The sequence below is a fragment of the Procambarus clarkii genome, unplaced genomic scaffold, assembly GCF_040958095.1.
Source record: "Procambarus clarkii isolate CNS0578487 unplaced genomic scaffold, FALCON_Pclarkii_2.0 HiC_scaffold_330, whole genome shotgun sequence".
In the NCBI taxonomy this organism is placed as follows: domain Eukaryota; kingdom Metazoa; phylum Arthropoda; class Malacostraca; order Decapoda; family Cambaridae; genus Procambarus; species Procambarus clarkii.
The window spans coordinates 156782-169203 of record NW_027189363.1 but is presented as its reverse complement, the minus strand read 5'-3'; the positions used below and the strand labels follow the sequence as shown (position 1 = coordinate 169203).

General features: G+C 50.5%; 1 non-coding gene across 1 annotated transcript; it reads left to right on the top strand.

The window, feature by feature from the left end:
• Window positions 1-7777: 7777 nt before the first annotated feature.
• LOC138361373 (5S ribosomal RNA) lies at window positions 7778-7896 on the top strand. The gene has a single exon (XR_011226936.1). It is a non-coding gene; the product is annotated as a 5S ribosomal RNA (ribosomal RNA).
• The last annotated feature ends 4526 nt before the right edge of the window (window positions 7897-12422 follow it).

Genomic DNA, 12422 nt, shown 5'->3' with positions numbered 1-12422 from the left:
ATGCTGGCTGGTGTGAGACTGGTGGTGTCACATGCTGGCTGGTGTGACACTAGTGGTGTCACATGCTGGCTGGTGTGACACTGGGGGTGTCACATGTTGGCTGGTGTGACACTGGTGGTGTCACATGCTGGCTGGTGTGACACTGGTGGTGTCACATGCTGGCTGGTGTGACACTGGTGGTGTCACATGCTGGCTGGTGTGACACTGGTGGTGTCACATGCTGGCTGGTGTGACACTGGAGGTGTCCTCTAGGTCTAGTAGGTCTGGTGTCTTACTAATAGAAGCACGTGGTGAAGCCTCGACAGCAGTTGTCTTCAGTGACTGTTGCACCTCAGTCCACTGTCCCTCCTCGTCTGAAGGCTGCCTCCATTGCCTCTTTCTCTTGGACTTTCCTATGATGTTTCTACGTAGTGAGGACCAATTCACTGTCCTACCTAGTGATTGAGACACTCCTAGGCCTGGAGAAATTCACTTCCCTTCAACGGGGGGAAATGAATTTTAAAATGAATTCCATCTGGAGGAATCACTTTATGACCTCCGTTGGAGGTCATAAATTCCATCTCCAGATGGAATCAGAGATACCTAACACCTACCTGAGTGGTTTGGTCTACTTTTCCCAGTCAGGCTCAGTACACGTTCTAAGGTGCCCCCTTGTGGCAATACCCGCAGAGTATCACCTTGAACTTCAGGATAGGACTGTAAGTGACCTGCTGAGTGATATGGCTCTCACCCCAAAAAATATAGTAATCAGTCATGGGCGATGATTGCAGTACGACAGTTTGGGTCACCTACATACTGGGTTGCACAGAATACTAGTCAGCTGGACAGCAGCTAATCAACAACGTTGTTGTCCGTCAGTTGTAGACAAAATCGGTATTGTTTCCTTCCAGACAATATATTATCAGGGTCTTGGAATACTGATGTGCTCTTCCTCACAAAACCGCAAAGATTTAAGATGATGGGTGCTCAGAATCTTAAGTTTTCCAAGTTACAAAAAGTGTGCAGCCTGCTAGCAATTGTGCTGGCAGCGAGTCTGATATAAAGCTATGTGCATCAGAGATTACTAAATGGTAAAGTTGCTGCAGCACCCATCTCAGCCTCCTGTTCCTCAGTTGTGAAACGGGCTGAGATGTGATCCTTCACAGAACATTGGTCGAAGCAAACCACATCTGCCCTTCACCCAGTCCTCGTGTTGGTCAACAAAACGGGAAACAGACCCGGAAACCTGCCTCCCCTCCCCCGTGGGTGCGGTGAAGGCGACCTCCTGTGCGAGACTGCCTTACAGGGGCTCTTATTCCCCAGAACTAAACCACTTATACAGGGGTTTATTTCCACCAAGATCTTGCTGGACGCCCTGAAGATGAGTACGGATGGGAGGTCAGCAGAGACTTCATAATGCAGGTGTTCCTGATGGGTCTTCAAGGTGGTTATACAAAGTTTCCTTGCTATCTTTACCTCTGTGAGACAGCAGGGGCATCAGGACGTACTACCATAGGCGGGACTGGCCACAGCAGACAAGAGTTCTCTGTCAGGAGGAACAACGTCAAGTAATAACCATTGGTGGACCCCTGGAAGGTGCTGACGGCACCACTGCACAACAAACTGGACCTTATAAAACAATATGTTACAGCTCTAGATAAGAAGTCAGCAGCGTTCAAGTACCTTCAAGACTTCTGCCTTAAGCTGTCTGAGGCAAAGGTCAAAGCCGGTGTCTTTGCCAGCCCACAGATAAAGAAGATCCTTGAGTGCAAGGAATTTCTCAAGAAGCTTACTAGGAAAAAGAAAGCGGTTTGGAACAGCGTTGTCACAGTTGTTCAGGTCTTCCTGGCCAATCACAAGGCCAAAAACAATGGGGAGCTACTTGAGACTGGTGAAGAACTATGGCTGTAGGATGTCCTTTACTCGGAGGAGCAAGGCGAGCGTTTTCACCAGGTTATGCTGAGAACTTTGAACACCGCTACCAAGGACAGTATAACGACAACATGATTACAAACTACATTTGAGGGGCTCATATGTGAAAGTGATTTACAGTATAATTATAAATCATGAAAACTACTATTCAGTATTTTAGTCATTTTTCGTCACATCGGTGTGGGTGTGTCAGTATAATTAAAATAAGGAGTACCAACATGTCGAAAAGCGTCTTCTACAGTCAATACATTATTGAATTTCACATCATAAAGTTTGTGAGACACTATTACATTACATAAAAATATATAATTTTAACAATCGTACCTAACACAAGTGATCACATCCTCGTTGTTTTGATCAGTCCGGAAGTCGGTGGAATGTGAGTCCAGTCTCCTCCTGCAAGAAGAAATATTCACATTAATTTTGGGAAAATCAGTGAGTGATGCTACAGAAATAAGGAACGGAGGACAACATTGTATAACAGCTTAAGTTTTCTGCCTATTGACATCATCTTGTTACATGTTGAGAGTCATTCACTAATGACCTGCTGGAAGATATAAAATATCTAGTTATAGTCAGCTCTCACCGGCAGCAAACCATTCAAAAACCCAAAAGAAATCTATGGATGAATTTCTAGAGCTAATGCCGCCAAACACACACCGAAACTACGACGTTCGTACAACGTTCGAACAGGGGTTTACAGGGAAATTTTACTTTTACCAAGATGTCGTTTAAGGATTTACCTCGTTTCTAAGCTACCATCTTGAGGTTGTCCTGAGATGATTCCAGGGCTTAGTATCCCTGCGGCCCGGTCCTCGATCAGGCCTCCTATTTGTTACACACCCCCAGGAAGCAGCTGTCTAACTCCCAGGTACCTATTTACTGCTAGGTGAACAGGAGCATCAGGGTGAAGATACTTTTTGCACATTTGTTTCTGCCTCCACCTGGGATCGAACCCGGAACCTCAGGACTAAGGATCCGAAGAGCTGTCCACTCAGCTGTCAGGCACTATGGATATTTCTTGTGGGAATTTCTTCCATGCTTGATGATTTCCGTGTGGCCTCCTTAGATATCCCCAGAGGTTAAGGAGTTATCTCCGGAGCTGCCCGGCCATTCTTGGAATATAGAGGGATGAGAGGATTAGCCTCTCCTTAGTTGGCTGTTGTTCCCTGTGTTGTAACAATGAAGATCTGGTTCTTTGTGCTAACTTTATAACTGCATCTTGTAGGATTTTATCAGAGTATTCTCTGTGTCTGAAAAAATCCCAGAGACGCTTGAGGACCCCCCCACGTCTCTCCTCATCGCTATTTGTTTTAGTGAGGTTCCCAGGGAGTAGGGCAGGACCTTGTTAATGACAGTGGCTGGCATGACGAGTAGTGGAGATGTGAGTGAGTGTTCGTTGGTTTGTAAAAGATTCTTGTTTGAATCATCCTGGGTTTGTCGAAATAAACGTGTCCAAAACGTTCAGTGCTGTTTCACTAATTTCTAGGGTGAAACGGAGCTTAAGTTGGACTCCATTTGTCCAGGAGAAGAAAGCTGTGAGATCGTGTTCGCCTCCCATCATTACTCCAAAACTATCATCTATGTAGCGCCGGTAGATCCGCCGCTGGTCTGTACTCTTGCCTGGCCGCTTCAACTGTTGAGAGTGTACAAATATTTCCGCGTTGGCTACGCTGCTAGATGCCCCAGTCACCATCCCTTTAATTTGTGTGTAGGTCTTCCCGTGGAAAGTCCTGATGGTGTCTCTTATGGTATGTAGTATTGCCTCTTGTAGGAGCTCTATGGTCGGGGCTTCCAGAGACCTGCCTCCTGAAGTTCGTGCAGGATCTTGTGGCCATGTCAAAAAATGTCGCCACTTGCCATGCTGCTTCTCGTTGCAGAATACTTGGGTACAAGGATAGTGCATCAAGCGAAAATACACATATTTCTTGAGGCAAAAGGTCGCTATAATTCCGCAAGCATTCAAGGAAGTCAGTAGTATCCTTTAGTCGTTCCGGGAGAAGGTTTAATAGCTGTGTGAGCAGCTCGGTACAGATGAGATTAACAGGTTTTGTTGGTGCTTGGCAGCCCCTCAACACTGGTCAGTCTGGCCATGAGCCTGTTCTAACCTGTCTTTATGGATTTTTGGGAGGCTGTACAGAGCCGTAACTTTCGATGGAAAGTTAAGAAAAATTATGTCGTCTCTGCTGTGAGACACCTTCCTACTCCCTGGGACTCCGACTGAAAATATAGTCAGTGATGGCGAGAGACTAGAGGGTATTCTTTAGTGTCTAGGGGATTTTTTCAGACACAGTGGATACCCAATAAAATCCTACAAGATACATATAGAAAGTTTGCACAACGAACCAGATGTTCATTACTACAACACAGGGAACAACAGCCAACTAAGGAGGGGCTAATCGTCCCATCCCTCTATTTTCCAGGAATTGCAGGGCAGCTCCGGAGATAACTCATTAACCTCTGGGGACATCTAGGGAGGCCACACGGAAATCATCCATCATGGAAGAAATTCCCACAAGAAATATCCATGGTAGCTTGGTGTGGAGGTAAATCCTTAAATGACATCTTCGTGAAGTCAAAATCTATCAAACCCAGACACACACCATAGGGTCAAGGAGACCCTCCAATATAACGAACCTTCCAATTGTATAAATTGCTTGACAACACTGCACTGACTGCGAGTTCTCCGCGATTTGTTTACATACTTCCAGTCGGAGGCAGTTTGGGTGTGGTGACAAAGTTAGAGACGTCGGAGATCATCCTGGGTTATAAAACGCCTTCCTTGTTACGAAACCCGACCGCTCAGTGGGTCAAGTTCCCGGTCGCCGCGATGTGACACATCCTTAGCACATCATCCTCATCATCATGGCGAATCCGTCTACATACGAGGCCAGCTCCTGGACCCCATTCATGCTAGGAGTCTCGGCCTAAACTATTCTTAGTTCGAGGCCTTCTCACAAGTGTCAAAGTGGAAACAAGCCCAGGTAAGAACGGGAGCACAGACAGGATGTCCGCCCCCTCTCGTGCTCAGAAGTGAAGGGACGAGTGGCTGCCAGTCGGCGTCTTCTGGGTGTGACGTCACTGTCATGCGGGATGCTGACTAGTCCACACCGCCTTCTCTTGCTCAGTTTATACTCTCAAGCTCCTAGCAATTCCTGGGGCATCCCCACCTCGTCCAGGAAGAGGTACATAAACTTCTGAGCCTTCCTCCTCCTCCTCACAGTATGTCCTTAACTAGTCATGAATCTAATTAGTCTTTATCTTGATAACACGTGAAGGCAGCAGAGGCTACGACCACTCACGTGAAGGCAGCCGAGGCCACGACCACTCACGTGAAGGCAGCCGAGGCCACGACCACTCACGTGAAAGCAGCCGAGGCCACGTCCACTCACGTGAAGGCAGCCGAGGCCACGACCACTCACGTGAAGGCAGCCGAGGCCACGACCACTCACGTGAAGGCAGCCGAGGCTACGACCACTCACGTGAAGGCAGCCGAGGCCACGACCACTCACGTGAAGGCAGCCGAGGCTACGACCACTCACGTGAAGGCAGCCGAGGCCACGACCACTCACGTGAAGGCAGCCGAGGCCACGACCACTCACGTGAAGGCAGCCGAGGCTACGACCACTCACGTGAAGGCAGCCGAGGCCACGTCCACTCACGTGAAGGCAGCCGAGGCCACGACCACTCACGTGAAGGCAGCCGAGGCCACGACCACTCACATGAAGGCAGCCGAGGCTACGACCACTCACGTGAAGGCAGCCGAGGCCACGACCACTCACGTGAAGGCAGCCGAGGCCACGTCCACTCACGTGAAGGCAGCCGAGGCCACGACCACTCACGTGAAAGCAGCCGAGGCCACGACCACTCACGTGAAGGCAGCCGAGGCCACGACCACTCACGTGAAGGCAGCCGAGGCCACGACCACTCACGTGAAGGCAGCCGAGGCCACTACCACTCACGTGAAGGCAGCCGAGGCCACGACCACTCACGTGAAGGCAGCCGAGGCCACGACCACTCACGTGAAGGCAGCCGAGGCCACGACCACTCACGTGAAGGCAGCCGAGGCCACGACCACTCACGTGAAGGCAGCCGAGGCCACGACCACTCACGTGAAGGCAGCCGAGGCCACGACCACTCACGTGAAGGCAGCCGAGGCCACGTCCACTCACGTGAAGGCAGCCGAGGCCACGACCACTCACGTGAAAGCAGCCGAGGCCACGACCACTCACGTGAAGGCAGCCGAGGCCACGACCACTCACGTGAAGGCAGCCGAGGCCACGACCACTCACGTGAAGGCAGCCGAGGCCACTACCACTCACGTGAAGGCAGCCGAGGCCACGACCACTCACGTGAAGGCAGCCGAGGCCACGACCACTCACGTGAAGGCAGCCGAGGCCACGACCACTCACGTGAAGGCAGCCGAGGCCACGACCACTCACGTGAAGGCAGCCGAGGCCACGACCACTCACGTGAAGGCAGCCGGGGCCACGACCACTCACGTGAAGGCAGCCGAGGCCACGACCACTCACGTGAAGGAAGCCAAGGCCACGACCACTCACGTGAAGGCAGCCGAGGCCACGACCACTCACGTGAAGGCAGCCGAGGCCACGACCACTCACGTGAAGGCAGCCGAGGCCACGACCACTCACGTGAAGGCAGCCGAGGCCACGTCCACTCACGTGAAGGCAGCCGAGGCCACGTCCACTCACGTGAAGGCAGCCGAGGCCACGTCCACTCATGTTCATAACACCAGTTAATAACAAACTGGCCTCGGGTCTCCACCTCTGACACGCTACCAGTCAGCAGAAGGGAGACATTGTATTGGAAGTCCGAAGACAGACATGTTCTCATTAATTGTTTGTTAAACAGGCAATGTCTCACACACCTTGTGAGAGCCTTGGTCTTGTCTCACACACCTTGTGAGAGCCTTGGTCTTGTCTCACACACACACACACACACCTTGTGAGAGCCTTGGTCTTATCTCTCTCTCACACACACACACACACCTTGTGAGAGCCTTGGTCTTATCTCTCTCTCACACACACACACACACCTTGTGAGAGCCTTGGTCTTGTCACACACACACACACCTTGTGAGAGCCTTGGTCTTGTCACACACACACACACCTTGTGAGAGCCTTGGTCGTGTCTCACACACACACACCTTGTGAGAGCCTTGGTCTTGTCTCACACACACACACCTTGTGAGAGCCTTGGTCTTGTCTCACACACCTTGTAAGAGCCTTGATCTTGTCTCATACACCTTGTAAGAGCCTTGGTCTTGTCTCCCACACACACACACACACACCTTGTGAGATCCTTGGTCTTATCTCACACACACTTTGTGAGAGCCTTGATCTTATCTCACACACACACACACACCTTGTGAGAGCCTTGGTCTTGTCTCACACACACACACCTTGTGAGAGCTTTGGTCTTGTCTCACACACACCTTGTGAGAGCCTTGGTCATGTCTCACACACCTTGTGAGAGCCTTGATCTTATCTCACACACACACCTTGTGAGAGCCTTGGTCTTGTCTCACACATACACACCTTGTGAGAGCCTTGGTCTTGTCTCACACACACACACACCTTGTGAGAGCCTTGGTCTTGTCTCACACACCTTGTGAGAGCCTTGGTCTTATCTCACACACTCACACACACACCTTGTGAGAGCCATGGTCTTGTCTCACACACACACACCTTGTGAGAGCCTTGGTCTTGTCTCACACACACCTTGTGAGAGCCTTGGTCATGTCTCACACACACACACACACACATACACACACACACACACACACACACACACACACACACAACTTGTGAGAGGCTTGGTCTTATCTCACTCACACGCACACCTTGCCAACGGCCATACCACGTTGAGAACACCGCTTCTCGTCCGATCAGCGAAGTTAAGCAACGTTGGGTTTGGTTAGTACTTGGATGGGTGACCGCCTGGGAACACCAAATGCTGTTGGCAATAATGATTTTTGTTGATTGACGGTTGAGAGGCGGGACCAAAGAGCCAGAGCTCAACCCCCACAAACACAACTAGGTGAGTACAACTAGGTGAGTACCTTGTGAGAGCCTAGGTCTTGTCTCACACACACACCTTGTGAGAGCCTTGGTCTTGTCTCACACACACACACACACACACCTTGTGAGAGCCTTGGTCTTGTCTCACACACACACACACACACCTTGTGAGAGCCTTGGTCTTGTCTCACACACACACACCTTGTGAGAGCCATGGTCTTGTCTCACACACACACACAGCTTGTGAGAGCCTTGGTCTTGTCTCACACACCTTGTGAGAGCCATGGTCTTGTCACACACACACACATTGTGAGAGCCTTGGTCTTGTCTCACACACACACACACACACACACACACACACACACACACACACACACACACACACACACACACACACACACACACACACACACACACACCTTGTGAGAGCCTTGGTCTTGTCTCACACACACACACACACACCTTGTGAGAGCCTCGGTCTTGTCTCATCGGTCTTGTCTCACACACCTTGTGAGAGCCTTGGTCTTGGAAAACACACACACCTTGTGAGAGCCTTGGTCTCGTCTCACACACACACAACCTTGTGAGAGCCTTGGTCTTGTCTCACACACACACACCTTGTGAGAGCCTTGGTCTCGTCTCACACACACACAACCTTGTGAGAGCCTTGGTCTTGTCTCACACACACACTTTGTGAGAGACCTGGTCTTGTCTCACACACACACCTTGTGAGAGCCTTGGTCTTGTCTCACACACACACATTGTGAGAGCCTTGGTCTCGTCTCACACACACCAACCTTGTGAGAGCTTTCGTCTTGTCTCTCTCACACACACACACCTTGTAAGAGCCTTGGTCTTGTGTCTCACACACACACACACACACACCTTGTGAGAGCCTTCGTCTTGTCTCACACACCTTGTGAGAGCCTTGGTCTTGTCTCTCACACACACACACCTTGTGAGAGCCTTGGTCTTGTCTCACACACACACACACCTTGTGAGAGCCTTGGTCTTGTCTCACACACACACACACACACCTTGTGAGAGCCTTGGTCTTGTCTCACACACACACACACACCTTGTGAGAGCCTTGGTCTTGTCTCACACAAACACACCTTGTAAGAGCCTTGGTCTTGTCTCACACACACACACCTTGTGAGAGCCTTGGTCTTGTCTCACACACACACACCTTGTGAGAGCCTTGGTCTTGTCTCACACACACACACACCTTGTGAGAGCCTTGGTCTTGTCTCACACACACACACACACCTTGTGAGAGCCTTGGTCTTGTCTCACACACACACACCTTGTGAGAGCCTTGGTCTTGTCTCACACACACACACCTTGTGAGAGCCTTGGTCTTGTCTCACACACACACACCATGTGAGAGCCTTGGTCTTGTCTCACACACACACACACACACACCTTGTGAGAGCCTTGGTCTTGTCTCACACACACACACACACCTTGTGAGAGCCTTGGTCTTGTCTCACACACACACACCTTGTGAGAGCCTTGGTCTTGTCTCACACACACACACCTTGTGAGAGCCTTGGTCTTCCTCTCACACACACACACACCTTGTGAGAGCCTTGGTCTTGTCTCACACACACACACCTTGTGAGAACCTTGGTCTTGTCTCACACATACACATCTTGTGAGAGCCTTGGTCTTGTCTCACACACACACACCTTGTGAGAGCCTTGGTCTTGTCTCACACACACACACCTTGTGAGAGCCTTGGTCTTGTCTCACACACACACACCTTGTGAGAGCCTTGGTCTTGTCTCACACATACACATCTTGGGAGAGCCTTGGTCTTGTCTCACACACCTTGTAAGAGCCTTGGTCATGTCTCACACACACACACACACCTTGTGAGAGCCTTGGTCTTGTCTCACACACCTTGTGAGAGTCTTGGTCTTGTCTCACACACACACCTTGTAAGAGCCTTGGTCTTGTCTCACACACCTTGTGAGAGCCTTTGTCTTGTCTCACACACACACACACACCTTGTGAGAGCCTTGGTCTTGTCTCACACACACACACCTTGTGAGAGCCTTGGTCTTGTCTCACACACACACACCTTGTGAGAGCCTTGGTCTTGTCTCACACACCTTGTGAGAGCCTTTGTCTTGTCTCACACACACACACACCTTGTGAGAGCCTTGGTCTTGTCACACACACACACACACACCTTGTGATAGCCTTGGTCTTGTCTCACACACACACACACCTTGTGAGAGCCTTGGTCTTGTCTCACACATACACACCTTGTGAGAGCCTTGGTCTTGTCTCACACACACACACACCTTGTGAGAGCCTTGGTCTTGTCACACACACACACACCTTGTGAGAGCCTTGGTCTTGTCACACACACACACACACCTTGTGAGAGCCTTGGTCGTGTCTCACACACACACACCTTGTGAGAGCCTTGGTCTTGTCTCACACACCTTGTAAGAGCCTTGATCTTGTCTCATACACCTTGTAAGAGCCTTGGTCTTGTCTCACACACACACACACACACACACACACCTTGTGAGAGCCTTGGTCTTGTCTCACACACCTTGTGAGAGCCTTGGTCTTATCTCACACACACCTTGTGAGAGCCTTGATCTTATCTCACACACACACACACACACACCTTGTGAGAGCCTTGGTCTTGTCTCACACACACACACCTTGTGAGAGCTTTGGTCTTGTCTCACACACACCTTGTGAGAGCCTTGGTCATGTCTCACACACCTTGTGAGAGCCTTGATCTTATCTCACACACACACACACACACACCTTGTGAGAGCCTTGGTCTTGTCTCACACATACACACCTTGTGAGAGCCTTGGTCTTGTCTCACACACACACACCTTGTGAGAGCCTTGGTCTTGTCTCACACACCTTGTGAGAGCCTTGGTCTTATCTCACACACACACACACCTTGTGAGAGCCATGGTCTTGTCTCACACACACACACCTTGTGAGAGCCTTGGTCTTGTCTCACACACACCTTGTGAGAGCCTTGGTCATGTCTCACACACACACACACACACACACACACACACACACACACACACACACACACACACACACACACACACACACACACACACACCTTGTGAGAGCCTTGGTCTTGTCTCACACACACACCTTGTGAGAGCCTTGGTCTTGTCTCACACACACACACCTTGTGAGAGCCTTGGTCTTGTCTCACACACACACACCTTGTGAGAGCCATGGTCTTGTCTCACACACACACACAGCTTGTGAGAGCCTTGGTCTTGTCTCACCTTGTGAGAGCCTTGGTCTTGTCACACACACACACATTGTGAGAGCCTTGGTCTTGTCTCACACACACACACACACACACACACACACACACACACACACACACACACACACACACACACACACACACACACACACACACCTTGTGAGAGCCTTGGTCTTGTCTCACACACACACACACACACCTTGTGAGAGCCTCGGTCTTGGTAAACACACACACCTTGTGAGAGCCTTGGTCTCGTCTCACACACACACAACCTTGTGAGAGCCTTGGTCTTGTCTCACACACACACCTTGTGAGAGACCTGGTCTTGTCTCACACACACACCTTGTGAGAGCCTTGGTCTTGTCTCACACACACACACCTTGTGAGAGCCTTGGTCTTGTCTCACACACACCTTGTGAGAGCCTTGGTCATGTCTCACACACACACACACACACACACACACACACACACACACACACACACACACACACACACACACACACACACACACACACACACACACACACACCTTGTGAGAGCCTTGGTCTTGTCTCACACACACACCTTGTGAGAGCCTTGGTCTTGTCTCACACACACACACACCTTGTGAGAGCCTTGGTCTTGTCTCACACACACACACCTTGTGAGAGCCATGGTCTTGTCTCACACACACACACAGCTTGTGAGAGCCTTGGTCTTGTCTCACCTTGTGAGAGCCTTGGTCTTGTCACACACACACACATTGTGAGAGCCTTGGTCTTGTCTCACACACACACACACACACACACACACACACACACACACACACACACACACACACACACACACACCTTGTGAGAGCCTTGGTCTTGTCTCACACACACACACACACACCTTGTGAGAGCCTCGGTCTTGGTAAACACACACACCTTGTGAGAGCCTTGGTCTCGTCTCACACACACACAACCTTGTGAGAGCCTTGGTCTTGTCTCACACACACACCTTGTGAGAGACCTGGTCTTGTCTCACACACACACCTTGTGAGAGCCTTGGTCTTGTCTCACACACACACATTGTGAGAGCCTTGGTCTCGTCTCACACACACCAACCTTGTGAGAGCTTTGGTCTTGTCTCTCTCACACACACACACCTTGTAAGAGCCTTGGTCTTGTGTCTCACACACACACACACACACACACACCTTGTGAGAGCCTTCGTCT